The following is a 15,404-nucleotide window of genomic DNA, read 5'->3' on the forward strand; positions in this document are numbered from 1 at the left end:
ATCTGTGGTAACAACATGTCCTATAAGCATAGTATAAATCCATATGCTAACAGTTTGGGTCCTAACCAACCATACCTGTTACCTACAAGAGTTGGAGTCTATATGCATAGCTTAACACCTCAAATCCCAAGTAATGTGAATGTGACCATCAGATATGGAAGGCTATGAGAACTTCTACATATTCAGATGCTATTTGCCTTAGAGTCACTTCTCTTTTGGTCTTATGTGAGCATCTAAGTTTTGGTTGAGCTAATTTTATGTAAAATACAAAAAAAATCAGCTCTAATGCCAACAATATCTATGGTATTCTTACCAAAACTGACTAGATAGTAGATTGTAGACACAAAGATTCTACAATTGAGGTATAAGACTAGTTTAAGAATTTTAAGTGAAATTATAATTGTTATAAATAAAATACAGCAAGGCATATAGAGGAAATTCTGTATAAATAAGAAAAAAAGAGGGTCTTTTAAAAATGAAATTGCTCATTTTATTTTAAAATGAAATAAATGTTAGATGAAATATACAAAGTTGTCTGAAATTAAAGGTAGGAAAAAATCATAGATCATTTATGTTATTAATAAGATGAAATTATATAAGCTCACAGAAATCACAAAACTTACAAAAATATGTTTTGTTAAGAAAAGGAAATGAGCTGAAGGGACCCAATTAAACAGCTTCCTGCACCCAAATCCCAGGGGAGGGAGAGCTAGACCTTCAGAAGGGCAGACACACCTGGGAAGCCAGAGGAGACTACTCTTTACCCACATTTCTACCACTAGAGGAAACCGCCTAGAGCTATGCAGGCTCCCTGTGCACAGGGTCCCGAGCAAAGGCAGGGCAGGCCCTTCTGGTTGTGGCCCTCACAGAGAGCTGAAAGCTGGTTCTGAGAAGCGACTCAAAGCCTGAGACCAGAGGTAAGACCAACTTTTCTGCTCCAAGTGACCTTCCTGGTGGACTCAGGACACACCCACAGTAACACTTGAAGACCAGGATACATGAACAACTACATGCCTGAAAGCAGAACACTCTGTTCCCATAACTAGCTGAAAGAGAAGAGCAAAACAGGTCTACAGCACTCCTGACACACAGGCCTTTAGGACAGTCTAACTACTGTCAGAAATAGCAGAACAAGGTAAGATCAGAGACAACATAATGGCAAGGGGCAAGCGCAGGAACCCAAGCAACAGAAAGCAAAACTACATGGCATCATTAGAGCCTAATTCTCCCACCAAAGCAAACACGGACTATCCAAACACTCCAGAAAAGCTTGATCTAGATTTAAAATCATATTTGATCATGATGATGGAGGACTTCAAGAAAGACATAAAGAACTCCCTTAGAGAAATGAAGGAAAACACAAATAAACAAGCATAAGCCTATAGAGAGGAAATGCAAAAATCCCTGAAAGAATTACAGGAAAACACAATCAAGCAGGTGAATGAATTAAAAATGGAAATAGAAGCAATAAAGAAAGCACAATGGGAGACTACTCTGGATATAGAAAACCAAACAAAGAGACAAGGAGCCGTAGATACAAGCATCACCAACAGAATTCAGGAGATAGAAGAAAAAATCTCAGGAGCAGAAGATTCCATGGAAATCATCAATACAACTGTCAAAGATAATGTAAAACCAAAAAAGATACTGGCCCAAAAATATACAGGAAATCCAGGACGCAATGAGAAGATCAAACCTAAGGATAATAGGTATAGAAGAGAGTGAAGATTCCTAACACAAAGGAACAGTAAATATCTTGAACAAAATCACAAAGAAAACTTCCCTAACCTAAAGAAAGAGATGCCCATAAACATACAAGAAGCCTACAGAATTCCACATAGATTGGACTAGAAAAGAAACTCCTCCCCTACAAGAATACCCTTGGCAGGGAAGAGAGAGGCAAAGATTAAAACAGAGACTGAAGGAACACCCATTCAGAGCCTGCCCCACATGTGGCCCATACATATACAGCCACCCAATTAGACAAAGATGGATGAAGCAAAGAAGTGCAGACCGACAGGAGCAGGATGTAGATCGATCCTGAGAGACACAGCCAGAATACAGCAAACCAGAGGCGAATGCCAGCAACAAACCACTGAACTGAGAATAGGACCCCCGCTGAAGGAATCAGAGAAAGAACTGGAAGAGCTTGAAGGGGCTCGAGACCCCATATGTACAACAATGCCAAGCAACCAGAGCTTCCAGGGACTAAGCCACTACCTAAAGACTATACATGGACTGACCCTGGACTCTGACCTCATAGGTAGCAATGAATATCCTAGTAAGACCACCAGTGGAAGGGGAAGCCCTGGGTCCTGCTAAGACTGAACCCCCAGTGAACTAGACTGTTGGGGGAAAGGGGGAGGGAACACCCATACGGGAAGGGGAGGGGGAGGGGGATGTTTGCCCGAAACCGAAAGGGAATAACACCGAAATGTATATAAGAAATACTCAAGTTAATAAAAAAAAGAAAGAAACTCCTCCCCTAACATAATAGTCAAAACACCAAATGCACAAAACAGGGAAAGAATATTAAAAGCAGTAAGGGAAAATGGTCAAATAATGTATAAAGGCAGACCTATCAAAAGTGCACCAGATTTCTCCCCAGAGACTACGAAAGCCAGAAGATCCTGGACAGATGTCATACAGACCCTAGGAGAACACAAATGCCAGCCCAGGTTACTGTGTGCAGAAAAGCTCTTAATTAATATAAATGGAGAAACCAAGATATTCCATGACAAAACCAAATTTAAACAATATCTTTCTACAAATCCAGCAATGCAAAGGATAAAGAATGGTAAAAAACCAACACAAGGAGGAAGATTACACTCTAGAAAAAGCAAGAAACAAGCTGTTTTACAACAAAACAAAGAGAAGACAAGCACAAATGTAATCTCACATCCAAACACAAATATAACAGGAAGCAGCAATCGGTATTCCTTAATATCTCTCAACATCAATGGACTCAACTCCCCAATAAAAAGACACAGATTAACAAAGTGGATATGCAATGAGTACCCACCTTTTTGCTGCCTACAGGAAACACACCTCATAGACAAAGACAAACACTACCTCAGAGTGAAAGGCTAAAAAACAATTTTCCAAGCAAATAGTCTGAAGAAGCAAGCTGGAGTAGCCATGATAATATCAAATAAAGTCGATTTTCAACCAAAAGTCATCAAAAAAGATAAGGAAGGACACTTCGTATTCATCAAAGGAAAAATCCACCAAGATGAACTCTAAATCCTAAATATCTATGCTCCAAATACAAGGACACCTACATACATAAAAGAAACCTTACTAAAGCTCAAAGCACACATTGCAACTCACACAATAATAGTAGGAGATTTCAACACCCCACTCTCATCAATGGACAGATCATGGAAACAGAAATTAAACAGAGATATAGACATACTAAGAGAAGTCATGAACCAAATGGACTTAACAGATATTTATAGAACATTCTATCCTAAAACAAAAGGATATACCTTCTTCCACCACCTCATGGTACTTTCTCCAAAATTGACCATATAATCAGTCATAAAACACACCTCAACAGATACAGAAAGATAGAAATAATCCCGTGCAGACCACCACGAGCTAAAGCTGGTCTTCAATAACAATAAGGAATGCCCACATATACATGGATGTTGAACAATGCTCTACTCAATGATAACCTGGTCAAGGAAGAAATAAAGAAAGAAATTAAAGACTTCTTAGAATTTAATGAAAATGAAGGTACAACATACCCAAACTTATGGGACACAATAAAAGCTGTGCTAAGAGGAAAACTCATAGCTCTGAGTGCCTGCAAAAAGAAACTGAAGAGAACATATATCAGCAGCTTGACAGCACACCTAAAAGCTCTAGAAAAAAAGGAAGGAAATACACCCAAGAGGAGTAGGAGGCAGGAAATAATCAAACTCAGAGCTGAAATCAACCAAGTACAAACAAAAAGGACTGTACAAAGAATCAACAGAACCAAAAGCTGGTGCCTTGAGAAAATCAACAAAATAGAAAAAGTCTTAGCCAGACGAACGAGAGGACATAGAGAGTGTGTCCAAATTAAAGAAATCAGAAATGAAAAATGAGACATAACTACAGAATCAGAGGAAATTCAAAAAATCATCAGATCCTACTACAAAAGCCTGTATTCAAAAAACTTGAAAATATGCAGGAAAAGGACAAATTCATAGACAGATGCCAGGTACCCAAGTTAAATCAGGAATAAATAAACCATTTAAACAAGCCCATAACTCCTAAAGTAATAGAAGGAGGGGTGGGGATTTAGTTCAGTGGCAAAGCACTTGCCTAGTGGGCACAAAGCCCTGGGTTCGGTCCTCAGCTCCGAGGGAAAAAAAAAGAAATAGAAGCAGTCATTAAAAGTCTCCCAACACAAAAGAGCAAAGGTCCAGATGGGTTCAGTGCAATTCTATCAGACCTTCATAGAAGACCTCATACCAATACTATTCAAACTATTCCACAAAATTGAAACAAATGGAGCACTACCGAATTCCTTCTATGAAGACACAATTACACTTATACCTAAACCACACAAAGACCCAACAAAGAAAGAGAACTTCAGACCAATTTCCCTTATGAATATCAACGCAAAGACACTCAATAAAATTCTTGCAAATGGAATCCAAGAGCACATCAAAACAATGATCCATCATGATCAAGTAGGCTTCATCCCTGGGATGGAGGGATGGTTCAATATATGGAAGTGCATCAACATAATCCACTATATACACAAACTGAAAGATAAAAACCACATGATCATTTCATTAGATGCTGAGAAAGCATTTGACAAAATTCAACAGCCCTACTGATAAAAGTCCTGGAAAGAACAGGAATTCAAAGCCCATGCCTAAACCTAGTAAAAGCCATATACAGCAAACCAGTAGCTAACATTAAACTAAATGTAGAGAAACTTGAAGCAATCCCACTAAAATCAGGGACTAGACATTGCTGTCCACTCTCTCCCTACTTATTAAATATAGTTCTCGAAGTCCTAGCCAGAGCAATCAGACAACAAAAGGAGGTCAAAGGGATACAGATCAGAAAAGAAGAAGTCAAAATATCACTATTTGCAGATGATATGATAGTATATTTAAGTGATCCCAAAAGTTCCACCAGAGAACTACTAAAGCTGATAAACACCTTCAGCAAAGTTGCTGGGTATATAATTAACTCAAATAAATCCGTAGCCTTCCTCTACACAAAAGAGAAACAAGCCAAAAAGAAATTAGGGAAACGATACCCTTCCGAATAGTCACAAATAACATAAAATACCTTGTTTTGACTTTAACCAGCCAAGTGAAAGATCTGTATGATAAGAACTTCAAGCCTCTGAAGGAAGAAATTGAAGAAGATCTCAGAAGATGGAAAGATCTCCCATGCTCATAGATTGGCAGGATTAATATAGTAAAAATGGCCATTTTGCCAAAAGCGATCTACCGATTCAATGCAATCCCCATCAAAATTCCAAACCAATTCTTCATAGAGTTAGACAGAACAATTTGCAAATTCATCTGGACTAGCAAAAAACCCAGGATGGCTAAAACTATCCTCAAGAATAAAGGGCCTTCTGGGGGAACCACTATCCCTGATTTTAAGCAGTATTACAGAGCAATAGTGATAACAACTGCATGGTCTTGGTACAGAGACAGACAGACAGACAAGTGGAATAGAATTGAAGACCCAGAAATGAACCCACACACCTATGGTCACTTGATTTTTGACAAAGGAGCCAAACCATTCAATGGAAAAAAAAGATAGCATTTTCAGAAAATGGTGCTGGCTCAACTGGAGGTCAGTATATAGAAGAATGAAGATTGATCCATGCTTATCACTTTGTATAATGCTTAAGTCCAAGTGGATCGAGGACCTCCACATCAAACCAGTTTTACTCAAACTAATAGAAGAAAAAGTGGAGAAGAATCTCGAACACAAGGGCACTGGAGAAAATTTCCTGAACAAAACACCAATTGCTTATGCTGTAAGATCAAGAATGGACAAATGGGATCTCATAAAACTGCAAAGCTTCTGTAAGGCAAAGGACACTGTTGTTAGGACAAAATGACAACCAACAGATTGGGAAAAGATCTTTACCAATCCTCCAACTGATAGAGGGCTTCTATCCAAAACATACAAAGAACTCAAAAAGTTAGACTTCAGGGAGACAAATAACCCTATTAAAATATGGGGTTCAGAAGTAAACAAGGAATTCACAGCTGAGGAATGCCGAATGGCTGAGAAACACCTAAAGAAATGTTCAACATCTTTAGTCATAAGGAAAATGCAAATCAAAACAACCCTGAGATAACCACCTCATACCAGTCAGAATGGCTAAGGTCAAAAACTCAGGTGACAGCAGATGCTGGCGAGAATGTGGAGAAAGAGGAACACTCCTCCATTGTTGGTGGGATTGCAGACTGGTACAACCACCCTGGAAATCAGTCTGGAGGTTTCTCAGAAAATTAGAAATTGAACTACCTGAGGACCCAGCTGTACCTCTCTTGGGCATATACCCAAAAGATGCTCCAACATCTAACAAAGACATACACTCCACTATGTTCATAGCAGCCTTATTTATAATTGCCAGAATCTCAAAAGAACACAGATGGTCTTCAACAGAGGAATGGCTACTGAAAATGTGGTAATCTACACAATGGAATATTACTCAGCTATCAAAAACAATGACTTTATGAAATTCATAGGCAAATGGATGGAACTGGAAAATATCATCCTGAGTGAGGTAAACCAATCACAGAAAAACACACATGGTATGCACTCATTGATAAGTGACTATTAGCCCAAATGCTTGAATTACCCTAGATGCACAGAACACCTGAATCTCAAGAAGGATGACCAAAATGAGAATGCTTCACTCCTTCTTTAAAAGGGGAACAAGAATACCCTTGGCAGTGAATAGGGAGGCAAAGTGTAGTACAGAGGCAGAAAGAACACCCATTCAGGGCCTGCATATGTATGTGGCCCATACATATACAGCCACCCAATTAGATAAGACGGATGAAGCAAAGAAGTGCTGGCTGACAGGAACTGGGTGTTTATCTCTCCTGAGAGACACAGCCAGAAGACAGCAAATACATAGGTGAGTGCCAGCAGCAAACCACTGAACTGAGAACGGGACCCCCGTTGAAGGAATAAGAGAAAGGGCTTAAAGAGCTTTAAGGGCTTGAGACCCCATATGAAGAACAATGCCAACCAATCAGAGCTTCCAGGTACTAAGCCACTACCCAAAGACTATACATGGTATGACCCTGGGCTCCAACTGCATAGGAATCAATGAGTAGCCAGTAGAGGCACCAGTGTAAGGGTGATATAAGGTGATGTAAGGGTCCTGCCAAGACTGAACCCCTAGTGAACGTGATTGTTGCGTGGAGGCCGGTAATGGGGGGGGATGGGGAGGGGAACACCCACATAGAAGGGGAGTTAGGGGCTTAGGGGGATGTTGGCCCGGAAACCGGGAAAGAATAACAGTCGAAATGTAAATAAGGAATACCCAAGTTAATAAAGATGGAGAAAAAAACAGGAAAAAAAAAGAAAAGGAAATGAGTCTTGGTACAAATCAGGAAGTCAGAATCCTAAAATGTAAGAATGGACATTAGTGTATTTATTATACAGAATTGGAGCACAATTTTCCCTTCCATGTAGCTATCTGAAACTTAGGTCTTGGAGAATAAATATTTTCTAGTTCTTATTCGTATTCTTCTCCTAATTATAACGATAAAAGTAGTGATGTATGCCATTAAAAGGCCAGGATCACTAAGTTGAGAGAGGATCTTCATGAGTATTCCAAAGTCAAAACTATACAAGAAGCACCAAAGGAAAGGTACTCAATGAGACTCTACTTTGTCAATTATATCGGTCTACAACAAAGAAAGATAGGAAGGAAGGAAGGAAAGAAGGAAGGAAGGAAGGAAGGAAGGAAGGAAGTTAGAAAGGAAGAAGAAATGAAGGAAGGAAACAGGCAGGCAGGCCTGAAAGTAACTAGTTTATTAAATCCTCAGCTTAGTTGTGTTAACTAGAAGACAGGGTAATTATATACACATATACAATATAATGCAAGCATAAGATAGAAGACAGGGTTTTAATATATCCTAAGGCCAACTATTCCTAAAAGTGCTTCTAAATATTAAATCATCTCTTCTTCATAGACATCTAGTTCTAATCAGAAACACAACATAATAAATTATGGAGTTACACTGACCATATTAAATCTTATCATATCACTAGAGCAGTAATCTAAAGGTTAGTATCTATTAACATGACTCAACAAAATTTTGCCAGTTAACTCTAGACACAGAAGATCACTCAGAGTATGGTATGGCTATGGCTCACTGCTTCAATTCACACCTGCATGGGATACAGCAGATAGGGTACGGAAAACATGAAGGTTGGCAAGGAAAGGAGCATGAAGATATTTAAGTTACCAGCAAAAAGGGTCCTGAAAAAAAATGGCTATATGATTTTGAAGAACTTAGCACCATTCAAGAGAACCCTGGTCCCTTGTAATGTATTAGAATGAAAGTACTATGAGGACATAACTAATCTATCTCACTCTCTCTTATGTAAATTCAAAACAATTAAAAAAGAAAGAGCCTAAGTTAATACTACTACACAAGTGTATTTTCAGACGCAAGACCCTAGAAGCATATTTAGTCAGAGAAGCAATAAAATGTACCGCAACATTTTATTACAACAGGCTGCTCTAAGATGGCTGTGATATATAATGATCTTGTTGAAGAATTTGGCAGTATCAACCACATTGTACTGGTTCTGCAGGCATGAAAGATTCAAAACTATGATTATCGTGAAGGGTTTGCTGAACTTACTGGCCACAGACAAGAAATGAGTAGTGAAGTATGTATGTAGGCTGGGAGGTACTGATAAGCTATTACATGAAGCCAGTAGGTTGAAATTTCACTTCCATTGACACTCCAGGGCAGTAGGAATGCCAGGACCATGGAAAATCTACTTATAAAACCTACACTAAAGAATATATTTTAGACAAGCCCACATCCAATGTCCTGGCCTTTTCTAGATATCCCTGCTTGCTATTCCCTCACACTCCAGGCTCCACCCAGAACCCACACCATCAATTCAATGTGTAAGTCTGCATGCAACCACTAAGCCCATTTCGGATCTATACATCTTCTGTCAATATATAGTAAAGTAAATCTGCCTGATCCTCCCCTCCATTGATCCTCCTCAACCAATAGATCTACCCCTAAGCTTTAGGGTCCAATCATAAAACTGATCTTTTACAACATCTCAACCTTCTCTGTCTAGCATACAACTAAGCCATATCTATCCTTTATGCCCCACTCAAACTGTGTGCATACAGTGTTTGGTTCCATTCTCTGTGGACATAGTAACCTCAGACTAACAAAAGAAGTTCTTATGTCAAAAATGTAATACTATGAAAGGTTAATGACTCTATTTCTATAGATATATATATTCTCCAATAGAATATGTCTGTGGATGAAATATAACATACAGAATTTAAAATAACAACATAATGCATTATGTTCATTAAATAATTCAAGCTGTTTGAAGAAGGCAAAGGGTTAGCTCAGTAAGCTTAAAGATAATAAAGGAGAAAAAATCTTCTGAGTTTTACCCAAGACTGATAAAGCTGATGGAAATGATGAAGACAATCCAGAATTTGAAACAAAATTAAATGAAGATATTTTGTCAAAACAAATTAGGCTGAAATGAAGATGAATTTTTTGTTAATAAATTACTGCTCCTGATGACATCAGTATTACCCCACTTAGCAAAATTCCATCAAAATTAAATTTGTTACACATACACACACACACACACACACACACACACAAATGATCATGTACAACATGTGTGTATTGCAAAGAAATTCTATACTACAATGTTTTCCTGTAAATTCTATGAATTTCTCAAACACTCTTAGTTCTTTTCTTTAGCTTGGGAGTGAAGGAAAGGACAACGGATAGGAAGAGATAAATGGCATTAAGATGGCGAAGATGTGGAGAAACTGGGACACTCCTCCACTGTTGGTGGGAGAGCAAGCTGGTACGACCACTCTGGAAATCAGTCTGGCAGTTCCTCAGAAAATGGTACAAAGTATTACCTAAGGACCCAGTTATACCACTCCTGGGCATACACGCAAAAGATGCTCCAACATATAGGAAGGACACATGCTCCACTATATCCATAACAGCCTTATTTACAATAGCCAGAAGCTGGAATGAACCCAGATGCCCTTCAACAGAGAATGGATACAGAAATTGTGGTACATCTACACAATGGAATACTAATCAGCTATTAAAACAATGACTTCATGAAATTCTTAGGCAAATAGATTGAACTATAAAATAGTTCAATAACCCAATCACAAAAGAACACATGTGGTATGCATTCACTGATAAGAGGAAATTAGCCCAAAATCTGGAATTAAGAACTTATGAAGATACAATTCACAGACCACAGGAAGCTCAAGCAGAAGGAAGAACAAAGTGTGGAGTCTTCAATTCCTCTACAAGGGGGAACAAAAATACTCACAGGAAGAAATACAGAAAGAGTTTGGAGCAGAGACTGAAGAAAAGGCCTTCCAGAGACTGCTCCACATACACATCCAGCCGATATACAGCCACCAAACCCAGAGAATATTGTACATGTAAGGAAGTGCATGATGACAAGAGCCTGATATAACTATCTGCTGAGAGGCTCTTTCAGAGATTGACAAATACATAGGCAGATGCTTGCAGCCAACCATTGGGCTGAGAACAGGGTCCCCAATGGAGGAGTTTGAGAAAGGACTGAAGTAGCTGAAGGGGTTTGCAAGTCCATAGGAAGAACAATAATATCAACCAACCAGACACCCCAGAGTTCCCAGGGCCTAAACCAACAAACAAAGAGTAGACATGGAATGACCCATAGATCCATCTGCATATGTAACAGAGGATGACATTGTCAGGCATTAATGGGAGGAGAGGCCCTTGGTCCTGGGAAGGCCCTATGCCCCAGTGTAGAGGAATGCCAGTGTTAGGAAATGGGAGGAAGTGTGTGGGTTGCTTGGGGAGCACCCTCATAGGAGCAGAGGAACGGGGTGTGAGGGGGGTTTTCAGAGGGGAAAGGAGGAAAGGGGATGATATTTGAAAAGTAAATAAAGAAAATATCCAATAAAAAAAGAAAAAAACAGAATGTGTTATTTCTTGAAGGTATTGAGTTCTGCTGGAAAGAGAAGTTTCTTTGATGGGGAATAAAGACTACACTTACCTGTGATAAAAAAAAGGAACAGATTTATAGATGGCTGTTAAAAATAATGTTGCTTTATTAAATTAGAGGTTGCAGATTCTCCTCCAATAATCATGACTTCACTAGTTCTGAGTAGATATAGAAAAGCCTATAAGGCCTCAATCCTACATGAAGAAGTCAAGGTAAATGAGGAAAGGTGGAAGCTGGGAGATTGTCTCCTCCATGGAAGAACACACAAACTTGTTGTTCAGTAACAGATGGTTACTGAAAATATACATATGAATAATATCATATGAACTGAATAGGTTATAATTAGGAATAAAATACATATAATACATATATACACAGATCGTGTAACCACATTTAGTAAAAAAGAGGCCACAAGTTTGAAGAAGAGCAGTGAGACATGTATGGGAAAATTTAGGTGGAAAAAGCAAGGGGAAATGTAATTAAATTATAGTCTCAAAATTAATTAATTAATTAATTAATTAATTATTAGACAAGTTCTAACACAAGTTTGTTATTCTATGATATTGATTTTATTCCATCCATTATGAACTCTATGTGTTCAAGTGGAAACTCACTATTCATTGTTGAGGGCCAAGTCACATGCCATATCTATCATCCATCAGTCAGCTATTTCTTTTGTTATCCATATGATCACATTGAAAGCACAATAATAACAAAATAAAAAGTGAAGTTCCCAGTTACTCTACAGCACATTAGGTGCTTCTTCTCTTAGATATTAATATAATTTAATATTTTACATTAATTAAAAACTCTATCCTTTTGGGCATGTTATTAGACAACTTTTACTTACATCAAGATTCTGCATTAGAATATTTTATGATGTCTGTTTAATCATAGGTCATCTAAAAACTGAAGTTTTAGTAACTCATGGTGGAACCAATGTCATCCATGAGTTGAGCCATCATGGAATCCCTATGGTTGTCCTACCCTTATGAAGAAAATAACATCACAAGTTTGCTCACATTGTAGCCAATGGATCACCAGCTTCAGTAGACTTTCATACAATGTCAAGTTCAGATTTGTTCAATGCTCTGAAGGCATTAAATAACCCTTCATGAGCACAACCATTTACTTGTTAATTTATTCATCTATCTATCTTGTATGGCAACTCAGGCCTGGATAAGTTGTCAATACCAATTCCTATTGGTCCCAACTCATTAGCTTTGTCCAGGTTTGTACCTCAGTTGAAACGGCATGAATTTTCCATCCATCTCAAAACTCATGTACTGTTTTTGAACTCTTCATATTAATACACTACAGAGGACTTTCTGGAAGACTTATGATTTATAACTTCAAAGGCTAGTTCATTTTTATTTGATTATTTTGGTTTGGTGGCTTAAGTGATTGGAGTCTCTTATTAGGAATATTCACTATGCCCTAGCATTTCGCTTTATATATTAAATCTGTATGTTAAAGAACTTCCAGCCTATATATTAATAAGATCGTAACAGTGAGTATACACATTATTTTTTATATTTTCAGGAAATAATCTGTATCACCAACACAAAATTTTATACATTTATATTCCATTCTGGTTCAGTAAGTCATTGCCTATATATTTTAGTTTAGCTTTAAACAGAATATGAAACGGTTGTCAGTCATTCACCATTATGAGCCTATGAAGTCACTGGACAGAACCATTTTCAACATTGAGTTCACTTTGTGACAGAAATGGGCAAAGAACCTAAAGCTACTCACCACTAACTTCATGTGGTACCAGTACCACTCTCTGGATCTGGTAGAACTCCTATTTTCCTGTGTGGTAGTCATTGCTTTTCCTTGTTATAACATGCTACTTGTTTGTATACCATTTCTTTGCAAAAGAAGAAAAAGAAAGTATAAAAGGGACCAGAGATATTTAAGAAAGAACAGTTTATAAGTTTGCAGAAATATATATGCATGTGCATAATATTCAAAGTGAAATGACCTTTAATACATAATCCATGACAAAGAAGAAGTAGATTCTCTGATAATTTGATCTAAACTAGGTGCATGTTTAGCCAAGTCCCATGTACTACGTGAATATAAAAATACACCTCTCAACCTGTACCCAGAGCTGACCTTGGACCACAGTACTCCATACCAAAATCCCACCAGAATAGAGCCGGAATCCCAGGAGTGGTGACACACCTGACAGCACAGGTAAGAACACCACCTCTGCTCAAATACATGACCTGAGAAGAACCTGCCCAGAGTCCTCATCGCACAGGAACCAAGGAGCAGCCTGGGAAAGGAACCTTCTGCTTTTCAACAGCACTTAGAGCTGACCTAATGCACAGCTCTCGAAACACAAATCACACCCAGAGAGAGCTGGTCTCCCAACAGTGCTGAGACAACTGAGACCACCACTTTTCTTAAATTCCTGACCCAAGAGAGAGACCTGCCTAGAACCCACAGGACACAAGAATCAAGACACAGCCCAGAAAAGGACCCTTCCAGTTTCCTTCTGTTCCATGAAGATGACCCTGTCCCACAGCTCTCACTGCAAATTCCACCCAGAGAGATCTGGTCTCCAAGAAGTGCTGGAACACAGACAGAGACAGCTAAACTATCTAACACTGGAGATGACCAGATGGAATGAGGCAAGTGCAAGAACAAAAACATCAGAAATCAAGGTTACTTGGTAAAATCGGAACCCAGTTCTCCCAAGACAGAAAACTCTGGTTACACCAACACACCAGAAAAGCAAGATTCTGATTTAAAATCACACTTTATGATGATGATGGAGGACTTTAAGAGTGACATAAACAAATCCCTTAAAGAAATACAGGAGAATACAGGTAAATATGTAGAAGTCTTTAAAAAGGAAACACAAAATTTTTTTTAAAAATTACAGAAAAACATAATGTAACAGGTGAAAGAACTGAACAAGACCATCCAGGATCTAAAAACAGAAATAGAAACACTAAACAAATCACAAAGGGAAACATCCCTGGAGATAGAAAACCAAGGACAGAGATCAGGAGTCATAGATGCAAGCATCACCAACAGAATACAAGAAATAGAAGAGATAATCTTAGGCGCAGAGAAGATTCCAAAGAAAATATTGACACAACAGTCAAAGAAAATACAAAATTCCAAAAGCCCCTAACCCAAAACATTCAGGAAATTCAGGACACAATGAGAAACCCGAACCAAAGGATACTAAGTATAGAAGAGAGTTAATAATCCCAACTTAAAGGGCCAGTAATATTTTCAACTAAATTATAGAAGAAAACACCCATAAAAAAATAGATGCCCATAAACATGCAAGAAGCCTACAGAACTCTAAATAGATAGGAACAGAAAACAAATTCCTCCTGTCAAGTAATAATCAAAACACCAAATGCACAAAATAAAATCAGAAAATTAAAAGCAGTAAGGGAAAAAGGTCAAGTAACATATAAAGGTATAACTATCAGAATTATGCCAGACTTCTCAACAGAGACTCCAAAAGTCAGAAGATGTCATAAAGACCATGAGAGAACACAAATGCCAGCCCAGGCTACTATACCCAGGAAAACTCTCAATTAAAAGCAATGCAACATAACCTAGTCTTCCTTGTTCAAGTTTGTGTGACAAAGGGCAGTTATGCAAATATATTATGTGTCTGCTTGGATCTACATCTTGGATCTAAACTTTATTACTCTATCCCATACTAATATTTGTGATATATGGAGGTGAGTGTGTCTGGCAGGCACCAACATCACAGAACAAAGAATGGTGATGTCAGGTGCCAAAGATAAGTTCTGTCTAAAATGTCCAAGGCATGAGTTATTTCAAACATTTCTACAACTACCAAATATTTTGTATCCTCACCTCCTCACAGTCTAGAAGAATGCAACACATATTTGTAAGTTATCTTGCAATGATTCTACTGACTGAAACATATAGAGTAATTGTCCCATGTACTTCTCACTGTAATGTACACAGGGCTAGATAATAGAATTTTTGGGCCGAGTGATCTAAGATACAGGGGCCATGGGTAAGTTGACCACCTACTTTATAATTAATATGCAACAGGATCTAGTGAAAGAGAGAAGTATTTTTACTATGGTAAAAATGCAATCGTGTAAACCTGGTTTTGTAAAGTCCACAAAACCAGGAACACAGACTCTGAGACAAGGTAT

This window comes from Rattus rattus, chromosome 11 (assembly GCF_011064425.1).
Source record: "Rattus rattus isolate New Zealand chromosome 11, Rrattus_CSIRO_v1, whole genome shotgun sequence".
Taxonomy (NCBI): domain Eukaryota; kingdom Metazoa; phylum Chordata; class Mammalia; order Rodentia; family Muridae; genus Rattus; species Rattus rattus.